The 18989-nt window shown below is 39.4% G+C and overlaps 1 pseudogene; it reads left to right on the top strand.

Annotated features, from left to right (window-relative positions):
• The window catches only part of LOC132611956 (uncharacterized), a 91155-nt pseudogene that overhangs the window by 54625 nt on the left and 17541 nt on the right, over window positions 1-18989 (top strand).

The raw sequence follows: 18989 nt of genomic DNA, 5'->3' as shown, positions 1-18989 counted from the left end.
ACTCATGTACCGACTTAGTTTACCTATAGCACAAGCTATATCTAATCGCGTACAGTTCATGATGTACATTAAACTTCCCAATACCCGAGCATAGTCCAATTGACACTCACTTTCACCTTTGTTCTTTGCAAGAGCAAGGTTTACGTCAATTGATGTTTTTTCCAGTTTTGAAATCTAAATACTTGAACTTCTCAGGTAAGGTTTCAATGTAATGAGACTGAGACAGTGCTAGACCTTAAGGAGTCTTATGGATCTTAATCCCTAAAATTAAGTCGGCAACTCCTAAGTCTTTCATATCAAATTTACTGGCTAGCATACGCTTACTGGCATTTTATGTCAGCAATGTATTTATTTATTACCAACATATCATCAACATACAAACAAACAATGACTGTATGATTCGGAGTGTTCTTAATGTAAACACATTTATCGCACTCATTAATCTTGAATCCACTGGCCAACATTGTTTGGTCAAATTTTGCATGCCATTCTTCGAGTGCGTGTTTTAGTCCATAAAGAAAATTATTAAGTTGACCCACTTTTTATTTTCTTTCCCGAGCTCGCTAATTCCACCAGTTTTCACTCTACCATACCACACTTTATCCGAGGCCTCACAAACACAAACAAAATATGAACATTAATGTAAAACACTATACGGACTCACCCCTGGCCTTGGAATCCCCACTGAAGGTCTAATTTTCTACGTCACCCCCTAATGGATTCAATACAACCAAAAAATAATCACAAACAAGCCAAGTTTTCAGTTCTTAGACTTCTACATTTGAGTTTCTATCAGCTCGTTCTACCCTTGGAAGGGTTCTATTTGGTAGGGTGATCCTAGATTTTCCATAATGACCGGGAGGGTCGTTACATCAGATACCAATTAAAACACCATTCGTCCCCGAACGGACAAGGATGAGGAATCTAGCAAGAAGGTACCTGTCTCAGTGAAAAGCTAAGGATACTTGCTACGCATATCCGATTCTGTTTCCCAAGTAGCTTCCTCGACTGGGTGATTCTTCCACTGAAGTTTCACGAAGGCTATTTCCTTCGACCTCAACGTGTGAACTTCTCTATCTAAGATAGCAATAGGCTCTTCCTCATAAGTCAAGTTATCATCTAGTAAAACTGAATCCCAACAGATTATGTACGAACCATCGCCATGATACTTCTTCAACATCGAAACGTGAAACACTGAATGAACACCTAATAAGCCCGGAGGTAAAGACAACTCATAAGCTACCTCCCCCACGTGCTTGAAAATCTCAAATGGCATAATAAATCTCGGGCTAATCTTGCCCCTCTTCCCAAATCTCATCACACCCTTTATGAGTGAAATTTTCAATAGAACTTGTTCTCCCTCCATAAACTCAAGATCTCGAACCTTTCTGTCCGCATACTCGTTTTGCCTACTCTATGCTGCCAAAAGCTTAGCTTGAATCACCTTCACCTTCTCTAATGACTCTCTTAGAAGATATGTGCCCCAAGGTCTCACTTCAAACACGTCGAACCAACCAAGAGGAGACTTACACCTCCTCCCATACAAAGCTTCAAATGGAGCCATGTCAATGCTCGAGTGATAGCTATTGTTATACGCGAACTCTGCCAAAGGTAAGAACTGATCCTAGTGACCACCATGATCTATCACACAAGCCTGAATCATATCCTCAAGAACTTGAATAGTCCGCTCGGACTGCCCATCAGTCTGAGGGTGAAACGTTGTGCTAAGGTCTGTAAACACCTAATTTTTGACCGGACATAAATTTTACACCCTATTTAGCTTTTAAATATTTCTTTTAGGTGTAGATTAGATATTTTGATTTTTATGTCAATTTTAGTTAGTTTTATTTTAAAAATTGAAAAATTTAAAAATAGAGTCACATTTTAGAATAAATCTTATTTTTCATTTTTTATTTTTTAAGAGAAAAGAAATTTGCAAAAAAAGGAAAAAAGTACGAAATCAGAAAAAAAAAAAAAAAAAGAGGTTTTTTTTTTTTTTCTCTCTTTTTTCTAAAATAACTAGCCTAAAACCCCATTCATGCCTAAAACTCCTTTCCTTCACGTCAATTTCCTTTCAACGAATCCTAAAACCAATTCCTCAACTCCTATAATTTCTCAACAAGTCAAATCCCTAACACTCCCTCTTCCTCACGTTCTCCTTTTAGAAAACCAATCCTAAACTATCAGAACCAATTTCCCTTAAAATTCTCAACAAAATTATCCTCCAACTCTCCCACTCCCTCACATCCTCCTCCCACGTCACACACACACACACACACGACATGCACACATGATGCAACCCACACAAAATATAAATACACACACAACACAGTAGAAGAAGGACACAGAAAAACAATGGAGGAAAGAAAAAAAGAAAGCAACAGAGAGGGTTAGAAAAATCAGAAACAGAAGAAAGAAAAAGGCAACAGAGAGGAGAGAGTAGAAAAGATTAGAAACAGTAGAAAAAAACAGTAGAGAGAAAAACAAAAAAAACACTAAGCAAAGAGAGCAAAAGACACAGTAAAAAAAATACATTGAGAGCAAAGAGAAAAAAAATATACCAGCTCCGTAAAGGTTTGGTTTGGGAATTGAGTTCGAGGTTTTGTTCGCTGTTTCGAGTTCGTGGACTTGAAAATCAGCTTTTGTTAGCCTTGGAACTCTGTAGATTGTACGTTGCTTTTGTTATTGATCGAAAAGAATTTGAAGGTTCGTTTTCGGTATTACTTTTCTATTTCAATGCATTAGATGAATCAAAATTCTGTTGAAGAATTATTTGACATGGGATAATATCTTTTGATGTTTAATAGTTTGGGGACTTATATATGTTCGAGTTCAAATTTAAATTGCAGTTGAATATGTTAGAGTCTCCCGAATACATTTTCTTTGCTTAAGTACGGAGATACATTTTTAGATAAATAGTACGTTTTTTTTATCCTGTAATTAAAGTACAAGCACTCTTTTTACCGGGAGACAGAGTCTTTTTTTTATTTTGGAAACTTGGAATCTGCAACTTTTGAGGTTTGAAGAAAACACAAGGCAAGACAGTAAAGGAAATCCCCAAAAGAAAGAGGACAAACTAACCTTAAAAAAGTGTTATTATGATACTCTCACTTAATTTATTATTATTACTATGATCAATGTCTCTGTGGACTCTGCATGTTTCGATGTGTCAGTACTCACTATGGATTCACTCTTATTTCTCAAGTTTCATGTATTGGAAAAGTAAAGTTGCCCCAAGTAATGCACTCTCTTTGTGTATCTTCTGCATTTTTGTCACTTTTGAACATCCTTTGCTTAAGTATGGAGATACATTTTTAGATAAATAGTACATTTTTGGTCATATTTTAGTCATATATATATATATATATATATATATATATTCAATGGTCTTGTTAGTGCTCTTAAAGATTGTTAAGTATAAAATTATTTATTTTTGTGTGCATGTTTTAATGATTCTGAATATTGTTAGTAACACGTTATGTTAAAGCTTTTTTTCTAACAACACTAATAGTTTATTCCATTTTGAGTTTAAAAGTTTATGATAACATTAATGGTTAGCCTTTGAATGCTCAGTTCCCTTTGTTTAGTATTGAAATTTAATTTCTTCCAAATTTCACATATGGTAGTCAACAATAGGTACGATTTGCCTCTGAGGATGTTTTTGCTATTTTTTTTTTTAAAATGATTTAATAGCATATGTGACTATTTCTTGTGTGTTAAATGGCTGGTTGAAATCCATGCTTAGTTAAAATAGAAAGGAATAAGTTTATAATGAAACTAACATCGACTCAACTAAGTTAGACCAAGTATATAGTATTTTGACTCACTGTTGGTTAACGTGTTCGGATTTATACGTCTTTATTATTGAAATATCTTTTCATGTGTTAGCATAATATAATTTTATTGGTCTAATATATTTTCTTAATTTATAGTTGTTTAAGGAAACAGTTACTTAGATTAAATAGTTAGTCTTTTATTAAGCAAATAGAATTATACTATCATGATATGGCCAGACCCAAAATATATATAAAAACGTGTTGTGGGGTCGGATTTGAAAAGAAAGGAACAATAGATAGTATCATGAATATAGCTTAGATTAATTTTTCTTTTAGAATGTGGAGTGATCTTTCTTAGATATTTAGGATGTGCATGACTACTGTTTGTATGGATAGTTACTTCATGTGTGTAGGAGGAATAGATTTACAAGCTTAATTTCTTGGTATTTAATATTGGAGAGTGGGAAGCTTTGTTGTGTTTTTCCAATACCAAGTTTGAGATATTTAAATTTGGGGCAGGAAGAGGACAAAGAAGACATTGTAAGAAATATATCCATCATATATACTTGATTTTATTTTAAAGAAGAAATGGACAAAGAGTTTGCTGATGCCCCAAGACAAAACTATTTTATAAATGATAAATTAAAGATGCTCATGCCGGCTACACTTCGGCACTAGATGATTTTACAAGTTGAATCAATTAATCACGATATTTCAACTATTTAAAGGATTTTATTTTATTAATTAGTGGAGAAATACTTTTAGCTATAAATTTTCTGTGTATCGAGATTGAGGTAGCAACTACGCGTTTTAGTCAAAACTAGTAACAGGTAAACAATATTAAGCAAACCATAGGCATAGATAATAAATACATTTTATCCAAGAATTGATTTTAGCCAGATATAAGTCGATAAAGCGACCGTGCTAGAACCACGGGATTTGGGGAATGCCTAATACCTTCTCCCCAGTCAACAGAATTCCTTACCCGATCTTTTGTTTCGCAGACCAATAAATAAAGAGTCAACTTTCCTTTTGATTAGGGGTTCAATAAGGTGACTTGGAACACCAAAACTCAATTCCAAGTGACGACTCTGTAATAAATAAATAATCCCTTCTCAAAATGTCATTTTAATTGGAAAAACCCTTCTTTTTAAATAAAAATAAAATTAAGTTTATTTTTTTTATTTCTCGTGGAAAAAAAAGGGTGTGACAGATGGCGACTCTGCTGGGGAATAACCAGAATTCGAGCTTTATATATTGACTTGCATTTGACTTTCTTTATTTCTTGGATATTTTGTGTATATGGGACTAATGTGCTCTATGCCTGCTTATTTACTGCTTTGATATTATTGAACTGTAATATATTTGTCTTCTCTCGTGCACTCCATCTGAGTCTTCAATAATACATTTTTGCCACAAAAATGGGAATTGCGACTACGCACCCCACTTCTGCTGAGATAAAGCCAGTGGGCCCTTGGTCCCTGGTGAAGGATTTATAGTCACACATGTTTAGGATGGGGAGGACCCACAACAAAGCCGGAAAGCGCTGCTACCGGTACGTTGTCCCTCGCCCGACTCGAGCCGTCCGCTCGTTTTACAGCCAGTCTAGATACCTTTCTCCATTAGGTTTAACCTTAGTAGAACTGAAACACAGACATGGTACCCCTAGTAGGCCGCGCTTTGTTTGCATCACTTGCATTTGACCTAGTGGGGCTCGGCACAGGGGCCGAGTCCGTCTAAGACAGGCACCTGTTTCTCTTGACCAACATGTGCATCATATGTGCTATTTGCAATATTATTTGGAATGGTTGTTCATTGTTGATCGGCTTTTAGGGTGATTAGTAAAACAAAGAAAGAGATCTATTATATACCCATTTTTTTAAAAAAATAAACAACTAGCAAGAATCTAGTCTTTTGTCTTTTCACAAAAATTCTCAAAAAACAAAAAAAAGTCTTTTTTTTAGTAAATTTTTTTTTTAGTAAATTTTTTTTTTTTAAATAGAAATAAAAAAAAAAATCATTATAGTACTTTAGTTTTCGCGTCTGGCCGTCTTTGCCAAGATAACCCTAAAATCTTGCTACAAAAAGCATATAAGGGTTGTTTTTGTGAAAAATAGCCACTTTTTACATTTTTTAAAACTTTTTATTTTATTTTATTTTTCTTTTGTGCTTAGGTCTTAATTCGAAGCCCTTTTTATTTTTCTAAATAGGCCAAAATGATACCGATGAGATGTGATAAGAGGCCAAGAGATGAAGCAGTTGAAGAAGTCAATGAACCCCCAGAGTTTATGATTGCAGACAAAACCCCACCGCTACTTCTGGCTTGGTGGAACGACATGGGTCATTATCTACAGACCCCGATATTTAAACATCTGGCATTCCTCACAGATATTATGAGAATCAGCCCTGACAGGGACCTAATTGAGGCTTTAATTCCGTTCTGGGACCCTGCAAACAACGTCTTCCGCTTTAGAGATTTTCAGTTAACTCCTACACTGGAAGAACTAGGTGGTTTCACGGGGTTAGGAAAGAACCTTTGTAAAAAAATGCCTCTAGCTCCAAGAAATGTTAGTGGAAATAAATTTTTGGAGAAAATGCACCTTAACCACCCTCGTATGGCATGTTTGGACAATGGATGGGTTACTTTGGAGTTCTTATATGCGAGATATGGAAACGAACAAGGATTTCTACAGTATGGAAAGCAACTAAAAAATGGGAATCACTACTTTACATGGGAAAAGCATAGGCAAGAAGCATTCATGGTAGCATTCCTAGGAACCATGGTTTTTCCTAGACGAGACAGAAAAATCGACATTCGTTTGTCTGGGATAGTCACAGCTATGATGAAGAGAGAAGATTCCACCATCTTACCAATGATCCTAGCTGATATATATCGTGCTTTGACTGAATGCAGAGAGGGTGAAAAATATTTTGAAGGTTGTAACACTTTATTACAAGTGTGGTTTCTAGAGCACTTATACCGCCATCATTACCAGTCAAAATTCAAATCTGATTGGAAGAGCAATATCTTAGATCATCTAGATAGGGTGAAGGAATTAAGGAAAAATTTGCCAGAAGACGTCAAGGCTTGGGCAGAGTATCTTCGTGAGTTGACAGCTTCTCAGATTACTTGGAATTATCATTGGTTTCCTTCAGCTGAGGTGATCTACATGTCTTCTTATCGGCCCTTTTTTGTTCTAATGGGCCTCAGGGGGTTTCAGTCGTATGCTCCACTTCGAGTTTTACGCCAGCTAGGTCGGAGGCAAATCGTACCTATTGTTGAGAACATGCAGGATTTTGTATGGGAGGTAAAATCAGAAGATCGACATCGAGAATCAGAAGCTAAAAGAATTTGGGGCGGCCATCGGGTCCTAGGTTTGAGTACTATGATAGAGGATCGTGATCAAAGAGAGGTAGATCTTTTGTACTTTCACTGGTTTCATGATCAAGCTCCCCTCAAGGTTAGGCCTGAAGGGTCTGTAAAAGAAGCAAGAGACAAGGAGGCAGAGGTTGAGGTCAGAATCAAGCAAGCTCGGTTTGAAGTTGAAGAAAACTATCAGTCCACTCTACATGCTATCGATAAAGAACTAAAAACTGCCAGAGAGGATTTGGCTCAAATGGAGGTAGAGATGGGTGTTAGAGTTAGGGCATCCCAAAAAACGGCTGAGAAGAAACATCGCTCTACAATTCAGACCTTATACGAGGATTTGGGCATTGTTAGAGATGCCGTTGATGTGTTACAGAGGGAACTCGATGAGAAGGGAGACTTCTTTGATGCGGAGAAAGCGTGTTTTGAAGACGAGAAAGCTCAATTCTTGGCCCTGCAAACTCGACAATAGGCTGAATTTGATAAAGAGAGAGTTCGGTTTGATGTAGAAAGGAACCAATTAATGAATGACTGAGCAAGGATTAGAAACCAGCTTGAATTGGCATTGCACCGTGAGGCAGGTATGAGAGAGATAGCCAATACTCGCCAACAGCAAGTCCAAGACCTGGAGCGGAATTATCGAGATGTTAGAGAACATGTCCACAATTTAGCTGTTCATGTTGCTCAAAGTTGTCTGGACTGTCAGGGGATGGGTTATGAGCAATTTGCTAGAGAGGTGCCTACCTTCGCACGCCACTTCACAACAGAACTGAAGCAGATATATCGCATGTTAGGGGGTCAGCCTGGGCCAGAAGCACCGTGAACAGATATGCATTAGTTCACATACAAGGTTGAGGATTTCGCAAGATTGAAGTTTAGTTATAATTATTAGGAGTTCTAGTTCAGTAGTTGTATTTTGAGACTGACTCTTTTCGAGTCTTTATTTTTAGTTTGTTTTGGATATTCTAGTCTCGATTTAGTCTTTTCAGTCTATGGTGCCTTTCTTTTTGGTTATTTTCCTTTACGTCTTTGTATTGAAAAATACTAATTTGAAAGTCAATAAAAATATTTTTAGTTGATTCAAAAAATCCAAATTTGTTCTTTTTCATGAACTACGTAATGATCTGATTCATGTTTAACATGATACGTAGGCACCCCTTAATGGGTTCGATCAAAATACTTCAAAATCACCGAAAGAAAAAAAAAAGAATAATAACAAAAAAAAAAAGAGAAATGAATTCACCTAAAAGCCGGGATGAAACATGAAAGCCTTCTGATGCTCATATTAGATGGGAAATAATTTAGGTGCATGGCATACAATGTGTGATTAATATCTTCAAAATTCTAAACCCTAACTTGTTTGTTCTCGTCTTAAAGATAAGGTGGTTGGTTTGTGGTTGAACTGGCTCCTCACGAATATAACACAAGGTCCAAAAGCAAGGGGATAATGGCCCATAAGGATGGAAACGAGTCAGACGGTGATGAATCTCGAGGTCAGATGGTTCAACATGAATCAACATCAGCAGAGGAAGTAAGGATGTTGAGAAAACAAATGGCTGACATGTACCAGGCTTGGATGAATGGGCAAGCTCCACCATCTTCAATCCCTGGATTCCCGGATGTGACTATGTCAATTCCCATTGAAACCCCGACAAGTGATCCACTTTTTCCTCCTGGATTTGGTCCACATGTTAACATATCCAACACTCCTGGAACTTCCACTGTGCGCCCTTCAAATGCACCCCTCAGAAATAATCCACTTTTCATCCCCACTGTATAAACTACTACAATCCCTCAACCAACATTGGTACGGAAGTCCAATAATGAGCCTCCATCTAAAGGTCACCACAATCAATATTATTCTCCGGAATTGACCTTTAAAGTCCCAGACTCGTATAACCCCTTTCAGCAGTATAGTTCCCCCGTCGAGATCGAGAAAACTGCTAAGAATGAGGGACAAGAAGAAATGGCTAGAAAAATGAAGAGTCTAGAACAGAGTGTGAGGAATATGCAAGGATTAGGAGGTCCAAAACGCATCTCATTCAGAGATTTGTGCATGTTCCCCAATGTTCATTTGCCCCTTGATTTTAAGACTCCAAAGTTTGAGAAGTACGATGGTCACGACGACCCCGTAGCACACTTGAAGAAGTATTGTAACCAACTAAGAGGGGCAGGGAATAAGGAAGAATTACTCATGGCATATTTTGGGGAAAGTCTAGTGGGAATTGCCTCAGAATGGTTCATCGATCAAGATATTTCTAATTGGCCTACATGGGATGACATGGCAGGAGATTTTGTTCGACAATTTCAGTATAATATTGATATTGTGCCTGATCGCACTTCTCTCGCCAGTATGAAGAAAAAGCCTACCGAGAGTTTTAGAGAATATGCTATCAGGTGGAGGGAACAAGCTGCCAGGGTCAAACCGCCGATGAAGGAGTCGGAAATGATTGATGTTTTCCTCCAGGCACAAGAACCTGATTTGTCACGACCCAACCCCGTAGGCCGTGACTAGTACCCGATCTGGGCACCCAAACACATCTATCCAATGCTATCTCGAATGTTACCAAACGCATTCAAGTATAAAACAGAAGCCGTCAAGGCTATATTCCAGAAATTCTTTTGGCAGAGTTTCCTTTGTTTTACAGACTATCCAAAATAACCCTGTGCACAGAAAATACCAACAAAGGCCAAACCGGCCAACAAAGCAACATATGCGGACCGGCCGCGGCGGCGAATGGGGTCGCCCCAAACACAACATATACACACATCCGTACAGAAAGACCCTAACCCACAAACATATCTACAGGCCTCTAACAGACATACAGAGTCATGTGACGGGACAGGGCCCCGCCATACCCGGAGTTGCCATACATACAAAATATATAGAAGACAGAAGATATATACCAAAAGTACACGCTTCGGATCAAAGGAGCTCTCCAAAATAGCAGAATCTGAGCCCTAGACTGGCGGCGTGTCTCCAAGTGTGTCTGTACCTGCGGGCATGTAGCGCAGCCCCCGAAGAACCGGGGGTCAGTACGAAAAATGTACCGAGTATGTAAAGCAGAAACATAACAAACATAATCATAACATGAACCGGAAGCACAGAAGTATAACAGACAGAACCATAGATCAACCGGACGGACAGAATTATGGTCCAGACGGACGGGCAGAATCACAATTGCCATACGGACAGGCGGAATCAGAATCCAATCAGACAGACAGAATCATAATAGAGCACAGGCACGTGGTCGCCACTCCTGCCTCTGGCGCCACAGCATATCATGTTTCAGAAGATTTCATATCTTCGAACATCTCCGTCACATAACACATCATATCATAACCACGGTAACCCCGGGGACAGATCACACGCCGGGAAACCGGACACATCATACTTCGTAACATATACACGGTAACCGAGAATGACATATACCACAGTACCCCGGAACCGAACACATCATACTTCGAAATTCATACATGGGACCCGGCCCCCGACAAGGGACTCGGCGGCCCATCCGCACGATATAAACCGGCCCGGGATCCGATGAAAGGGATCATAGCACATGCACGAACTGATTAATGAGAAACCACATACATACAGATCATTATACCGACTCAATCAACTGAAGTAGGCCAAATGGCGAGTCCAATCAGAGTATTCGGATAGCGTTCATAACACGCGCCCCTACCCTACTTGGGAAGGCGCGACAGATTATCACCGAAATCAGGTTTTTAGATGTCCAAAACCATTTCGCAAGATTTATATAACAACAGTCATATCATGGTCAAAATGATAGTTCAGATATTTCTTGTGAGAAACGGACAAAAATAAGGCAGTTTAGGCCATACAAGAGGTATCGGGGCTCCGAGGGCCCACCTCGGACCAACTCGAGGCGACATGCGTAAATTACTGATAATAAACCTTATGAGGTCATCCATAGTCATTTGGAAGTATTCCGACTCCGTTTGGGAAGATTGCATACAAAAGTTCACTTCGGGGACAAGTTATAAGGAAAGTGATTCAATCTTACTGAAGGAATTGGAGCGGATTTCCATCTCGAATTCCGAGGAACGGAGTCGTATTTAAGGCTCGCGGCCGAGCCTATTATGTTCAGAACATGCCTAAGAAGGAAGGGGTAGGCTTTACATACCTCGATTGCGCCGTACGCTCGCTTGGCTTCAATTCCAATTTCGTCCAAAATCTAGAAATGGTCAAGTTTACCAATTGTTAATTTCAAACTTTAAGACTCCAAACTTAATACATACTTGCCTACCGAAATTTCGGCAGCATTTCCCCTATACATATAACATCCCCAAAAGTTAAACACAGCCAAACAATCAACACAACCCAACAACAATATCCATAATGACAACAAGTATCTCAAAACACATAATATGGCACAATTTGCCATCTTTCCGTCATAACGTAACATCTTTCATTCCGACCTTACACTTCCAAACCAAACTTATTATTTTCATATTCATCACTCATCAAGATCACTACAACATGATTCAAAGGCATATCATATCGTTTTCACCAAATATACATAAAGTATACACAATATACAAGTTTCCTACCAAAGGCATAATTCACCCACAACTTCCAATCTTTTAGCAAACACGTTCGTGATATATTTCTATCTTTCAAATTCATCCATGACAACCATAATTTGCCTCTTAATACTTTCATTTCCATTTTTACATAAGTGACAATAAATTTGCATAATTTCCTACAACAACTTAACAACCATTCTTCCATAACAACTAAAGTCATTATTCTTCCATTCATTTCACAATCACACCATTAACATACTAAATACAACAAATCCATTTTCATTTCAAACTCCTACATCACACGGCCACACACTAAATTTCCCAACTTCCACTAATTCATTCAACTTTCATTTCCAATATAAATTCCATCATAACCACAACTAGAATACAACACCAAATTTTCAACTCATTATACCAATACATCAACATACACACGGCCACTTTCATACAAACACACCCACTTCACAAACTTTCATATTTTCATAAATTCTACTCATTTCTACCTACTACAACATAAACCAAACTTCATAACATAAGAAAATGAATTGATTCTTACCTTTTCTTCAAGTTCTTCACTTGCCACCAAGACTACTTTCTTGCCAAAATAATTATGTCACTTTGTAGAGAATCTTGCACTTAGTAGAGATACAAGAAGATTTGTATTTTTGGATCAAAGATTGGTGAACACAATTTTTTTCTCCCAATTTATTTTCTTGGCCGAAACCTTGGCCCTTTATTTGCTCTCAACTCTTTTTTTTTTTCTTGAAGTTTCTTGAATGAGAATGACACATGATCCCTTATTTATTTAATTACCACATGTCTTTAATTAAAACTTGGGCTTGGGCTCCTCTTAATGGGCTATGGCCGGCCACCCTTAACAATTGGGCCTTAATTTTTCATTCCACTATTTTGGCCCAATGACGTATAGATCACATTTTGTAATTCCCGAAACTAGTTTCCAAAATTCCAATTTTGCCCTTGGTCTCCTTTCGTAATTCCACACCAATGTATTCATAGCCAACACATGCATACCAACCAAGGTCCAAATATAGCTTTATTCATTACAAGTCAAGTTATCTCAAATTGTTTTCGAATATGCAAAAATGCCGGATGTAACATCCTCCCCCCCTTTAAAACATTCGTCCTCGAATGTTAAATTGACCTCATGGGGCGTCATACTCCTTCGGGGGGTTCTTTTTATACTTGTCCTTTGTTGATTTTCCGATATGGATTCTTTACCCATATGATGGAGTAATTCTTCACATCACTGATTCAAATGCCTTCATGATATATTTTCTCATACCCCACATAATCATCGGACCATAAACTATATTCTCGTAACAGACGAATACTTTCCAGACATCATAGTCAATACTATTTCTTGTTGCACTCCTCGATTCCTTACCATATCATCGTGATTCCACGTCATACCAAACACTTCACACCAAACAAATTCATAACTGGGATCAGACGCATAGAAGTGTATTGAACAGATTCATAATCGGAGGCAAACGTACTAAACTGTGGCGGACGGATTCGTAGTCAAAGTCAGATGTGCGGAAGTATGTCAGACAAATCTGAGATCGGAGTCAGACGTACAAAGAGGTATCAGCCAGATTCGAAAGCAGAATCAGACGTACAGAAATGTATCAGACGGATTCATATCCAGAATCAGACACACAGAGGCGTGTCAGACAGATTCGTAATCAGAGTCAATCGTACAGAGGTATGTCAAACAGAAACGTATTCAGAATCAGACATACAAAGATTCATCAGACGGGAACATAATCGAATTCAGGAGTACAGAGGCGTAATAGGCAGAGCCTTATCAGAATCGGAAGTGCAGAAGTACAACAGATAGAATCTGGATTAGAATCAGATCACTCCTATTAAGGCTCCAGTGAGTTATGGAAATTTCCCTTTGTCGACATTTCATTATTCTCCTCGACAATTATATCACCGATTATCTCATCGAAACCTGTTCACTCATTCATAACCTTGTTCACCAAGTTGTCATACAAATCGTCTTACGTGTCGCTTATCGACTTTTTCAAGGATTCTGCTTATTCTCATTTCTTATCCTTCATCTTTCCTACTATCCATACTCATTTTCTTTCCAAATATCGTCGCACTAGACTAAGTGGTAACGTAACCGAAGTTTATCTATTATATATAATTTTGACAACATTCGTATCCTCGTCTCTGCTTCGTTTCATGTATTCGGTTTAGTAAAACCTTTTGTCTATCACAACATTAGTCGCCGGGACTCGGCTCTTGATCCATATGGGCACCAGACGAAGATCATACACATACAAACACACACATACATATACATTTACTAATATCTTACTTGAGAACGTCTCCGACCGTTATTCAAATTCGCTCAATTTCTTGAGCGGTATTGCGCTTCTTCTTTTCGCCCATTTAGTCCGCACCGGCCTGCGCGACTCCTGTAAGGGCATTAGTTACTCCGCACATTCTCTTTTCCTTTAGGTTACCCCAAATTTCCATTTATATCTATCATACTTACTCTTGTGAAAAATTTTGCATTACTTCCCAGGGGGGTCACCCATCCCAGAATTACCCTGGCCTTAGCACGCTTAACCTCGAGACTTTCATGCATTTTGACGTGTTAGGGCTAATATAATTTCGTCGATTGCCCCGCACGACCTTTGTCACATAATTTTAGGGCAGATCGGGGTCTTAGTGAATTTGTTTTTTGATTTTTTTTTGTAGCGGGTCCCACCCCGGTCTAACCATACAATTACCATGCTGCCCTTCTAAATCTTCATTATTCACTGGGGCGGGGACATCTCAGTCGCCCTCACTATTATCCACTGGGTCTTTAATCCTTTTAGACTTCCCGTTTGTCGTTATTGAATAATATGTTTCAGAAATCATATACGCACAGGAAATTCTAGGAAACTCATATACTCATAAATAATCAATCTCGGATCTGACCTGGGGAGCTGCCGTGAGAAGTGTGTCCGTCATCATCCTCATCTGTCTGCCCCCCACCTATCTGGCTCCCGCCATCACTCGCGTCTGAGTCGGAGGAGTATAGAGAACTAGATGATTCCTGGCTCACTGGTGACCAGGGCAAAGGACAAGAGAAATCCATAGTGCTCTCCGAGGTAGCCGGGCTGACATGGGGCTCACTCTCAGAAACAACTGGCGTACCCCAGGAAGTCCTCTCCTCCGTGGTCCCAGAAGAACGATCCGATGGGCCTCTGCCATAACTATCCTCCTCCCTGGAGGTAAGATGCTCTGGAGGAGTCATCGTCGGATCTTCCGAGGGATCTGTATCGTAGACGCCCTCCGCGGAATCCTCTGCTCTGGGGGTCAACATCTCCGGAGGAATTGTTGCTGGGTCCTCCGAAGGATCGGTATCATAGCTATCCCCCGTAGACTCCTCGGACGGATCAGTCTCAATCGAGTAGCTGGGGCTCCGCCTACTCGGTCCTGGAGACATCCTAGGGGCCTTCTTAGAGCCCCCATCCCCCTCATTAGAAGCCGTCCTCTTCATCCTTTGTCAATCTACAATCACCTGCAGGCAGAGGGTCAGAAACATTTCCCCCAAATACTGACACTTCTGCTCTTTTGGAGCCTCGCTGTAGATACAGCAGTTCGTAAGGGAGAATCATCCTAATCGTACAGCTTTATCGCACGATCTAAGAATCCAAAGAAGGGTAACATCCTAGATGTCCTGTAGCCTCCTGTTTATAGATGTGGTGCACAACACACCGATAAACAAGACTCTACTAGACACGGCCTGTAGACATACCGAGGACTAACCGCTCTGATACCACTTCTGTCACGACCCAACCCCGTAGGCCGTGACTAGTACCCGATCTGGGCACCCAAACACATCTATCCAATGCTATCTCGAATGTTACCAAACACATTCAAGTATAAAACAGAAGTCGTCAAGGCTATATTCCAGAAAATTTTTTGGCAGAGTTTCCTTTGTTTTACAGACTATCCAAAATAACTTTGCGCACAGAAAATACCAACAAAGGCCAAACCGGCCAACAAAGCAACATATGCGGACCGGCCGCCGCGGCGAATGGGGTCGCCCCAAACACAACATATACACACATCCGTACAGAAAGACCCTAACCCACAAACATATCTACAGGCCTCTAACAGACATACAGAGTCATGTGACGGGACAGGGCCCCGCCATACCCGGAGTTGCCATACATACAGAATATACATAAGACAGAAGATATATACCAAAAGTACACGCTTCGGATCAAAGGAGCTCTCCAAAATAGCAGAATCTGAGCCCTAGACTGGCGGCGTGTCTCCAAGTGTGTCTGTACCTGCGGGCATGTAGCGCAACCCCCGAAGAACCGGGGGTCAGTACGAAAAATGTACCGAGTATGTAAAGCAGAAACATAACAAACATAATCATAACATGAACCGGAAACACAGAAGTATAACAGACAGAACCATAGATCAACCGGACGGACAGAATTATGGTCCAGACGGACGGGCAGAATCACAATTGCCATACGGACAGGCGGAATCAGAATCCAATCAGACAGACAGAATCATAATAGAGCACAGGCACGTGGTCGCCACTCCTGCCTCTGGCGCCACAGCATATCATGTTTCAGAAGATTTCATATCTTCGAACATCTCCGTCACATAACACATCATATCATAACCACGGTAACCCCGGGGACAGATCACACGCCGGGAAACCGGACACATCATACTTCGTAACATATACACGGTAACCGAGAACGACATATACCACAGTACCCCGGAACCGAACACATCATACTTCGAAATTCATACATGGGACCCGGCCCCCGACAAGGGACTCGGCGGCCCATCCGCACGATATAAACCGGCCCGGGATCCGGTGAAAGGGATCATAGCACATGCACGAACTGATTAATGAGAAACCACATACAAACAGATCATTATACCGACTCAATCAACTGAAGTAGGCCAAATGGCGAGTCCAATCAGAGTATTCGGATAGCGTTCATAACACGCGCTCCTACCCTACTTGGGAAGGCGCGACAGATTATCACCGAAATCAGGTTTTTAGATGTCCAAAACCATTTCGCAAGATTTATATAACAACAGTCATATCATGGTCAAAATGATAGTTCAGATATTTCTTGTGAGAAACGGACAAAAATAAGGCAGTTTAGGCCATACAAGAGGTATCGGGGCTCCGAGGGCCCACCTCGGACCAACTCGAGGCGACATGCGTAAATTACTGATAATAAACCTTATGAGGTCATCCATAGTCATTTGGAAGTATTCCGACTCCGTTTGGGAAGATTGCATACAAAAGTTCACTTCGGGGACAAGTTATAAGGAAAGTGATTCAATCTTACTGAAGGAATTGGAGCGGATTTCCATCTCGAATTCCGAGGAACGGAGTCGTATTTAAGGCTCGCGGCCGAGCCTATTATGTTCAGAACATGCCTAAGAAGGAAGGGGTAGGCTTTACATACCTCGATTGCGCCGTACGCTCGCTTGGCTTCAATTCCAATTTCGTCCAAAATCTAGAAATGGTCAAGTTTACCAATTGTTAATTTCAAACTTTAAGACTCCAAACTTAATACATACTTGCCTACCGAAATTTCGGCAGCATTTCCCCTATACATATAACATCCCCAAAAGTTAAACACAGCCAAACAATCAACACAACCCAACAACAATATCCATAATGACAACAAGTATCTCAAAACACATAATATGGCACAATTTGCCATCTTTCCGTCATAACGTAACATCTTTCATTCCGACCTTACACTTCCAAACCAAACTTATTATTTTCATATTCATCACTCATCAAGATCACTACAACATGATTCAAAGGCATATCATATCGTTTTCACCAAATATACATAAAGTATACACAATATACAAGTTTCCTACCAAAGGCATAATTCACCCACAACTTCCAATCTTTTAGCAAACACGTTCATGATATATTTCTATCTTTCAAATTCATCCATGACAACCATAATTTGCCTCTTAATACTTTCATTTCCATTTTTACATAAGTGACAATAAATTTGCATAATTTCCTACAACAACTTAACAACCATTCTTCCATAACAACTAAAGTCATTATTCTTCCATTCATTTCACAATCACACCATTAACATACTAAATACAACAAATCCATTTTCATTTCAAACTCCTACATCACACGGCCACACACTAAATTTCCCAACTTCCACTAATTCATTCAACTTTCATTTCCAATATAAATTCCATCATAACCACAACTAGAATACAACACCAAATTTTCAACTCATTATACCAATACATCAACATACACACGGCCACTTTCATACAAACACACCCACTTCACAAACTTTCATATTTTCATAAATTCTACTCATTTCTACCTACTACAACATAAACCAAACTTCATAACATAAGAAAATGAATTGATTCTTACCTTTTCTTCAAGTTCTTCACTTGCCACCAAGACTACTTTCTTGCCAAAATAATTATGTCACTTTGTAGAGAATCTTGCACTTAGTAGAGATACAAGAAGATTTGTATTTTTGGATCAAAGATTGGTGAACACAATTTTTTTCTCCCAATTTATTTTCTTGGCCGAAACCTTGGCCCTTTATTTGCTCTCAACTCTTTTTTTTTTCTTGAAGTTTCTTGAATGAGAATGACACATGATCCCTTATTTATTTAATTACCACATGTCTTTAATTAAAACTTGGGCTTGGGCTCCTCTTAATGGGCTATGGCCGGCCACCCTTAACAATTGGGCCTTAATTTTTCATTCCACTATTTTGGCCCAATGACGTATAGATCACATTTTGTAATTCCCGAAACTAGTTTCCAAAATTCCAATTTTGCCCTTGGTCTCCTTTCGTAATTCCACACCAATGTATTCATAGCCAACACATGCATACCAAGCAAGGTCCAAATATAGCTTTATTCATTACAAGTCAAGTTATCTCAAATTGTTTTCGAATATGCAAAAATGCCGGATGTAACATCCTCCCCCCCTTTAAAACATTCGTCCTCGAATGTTAAATTGACCTCATGGGGCGTCATACTCCTTCGGGGGGTTCTTTTTATACTTGTCCTTTGTTGATTTTCCGATATGGATTCTTTACCCATATGATGGAGTAATTCTTCACATCACTGATTCAAATGCCTTCATGATATATTTTCTCATACCCCACATAATCATCGGACCATAAACTATATTCTCGTAACAGACGAATACTTTCCAGACATCATAGTCAATACTATTTCTTGTTGCACTCCTCGATTCCTTACCATAT

The sequence above is a fragment of the Lycium barbarum genome, chromosome 9, assembly GCF_019175385.1.
Source record: "Lycium barbarum isolate Lr01 chromosome 9, ASM1917538v2, whole genome shotgun sequence".
Classification (NCBI taxonomy): Eukaryota; Viridiplantae; Streptophyta; class Magnoliopsida; order Solanales; family Solanaceae; genus Lycium; species Lycium barbarum.
Note: the sequence above shows the minus strand (reverse complement) of the source record. Positions and strands in the feature narration are given on the sequence as shown.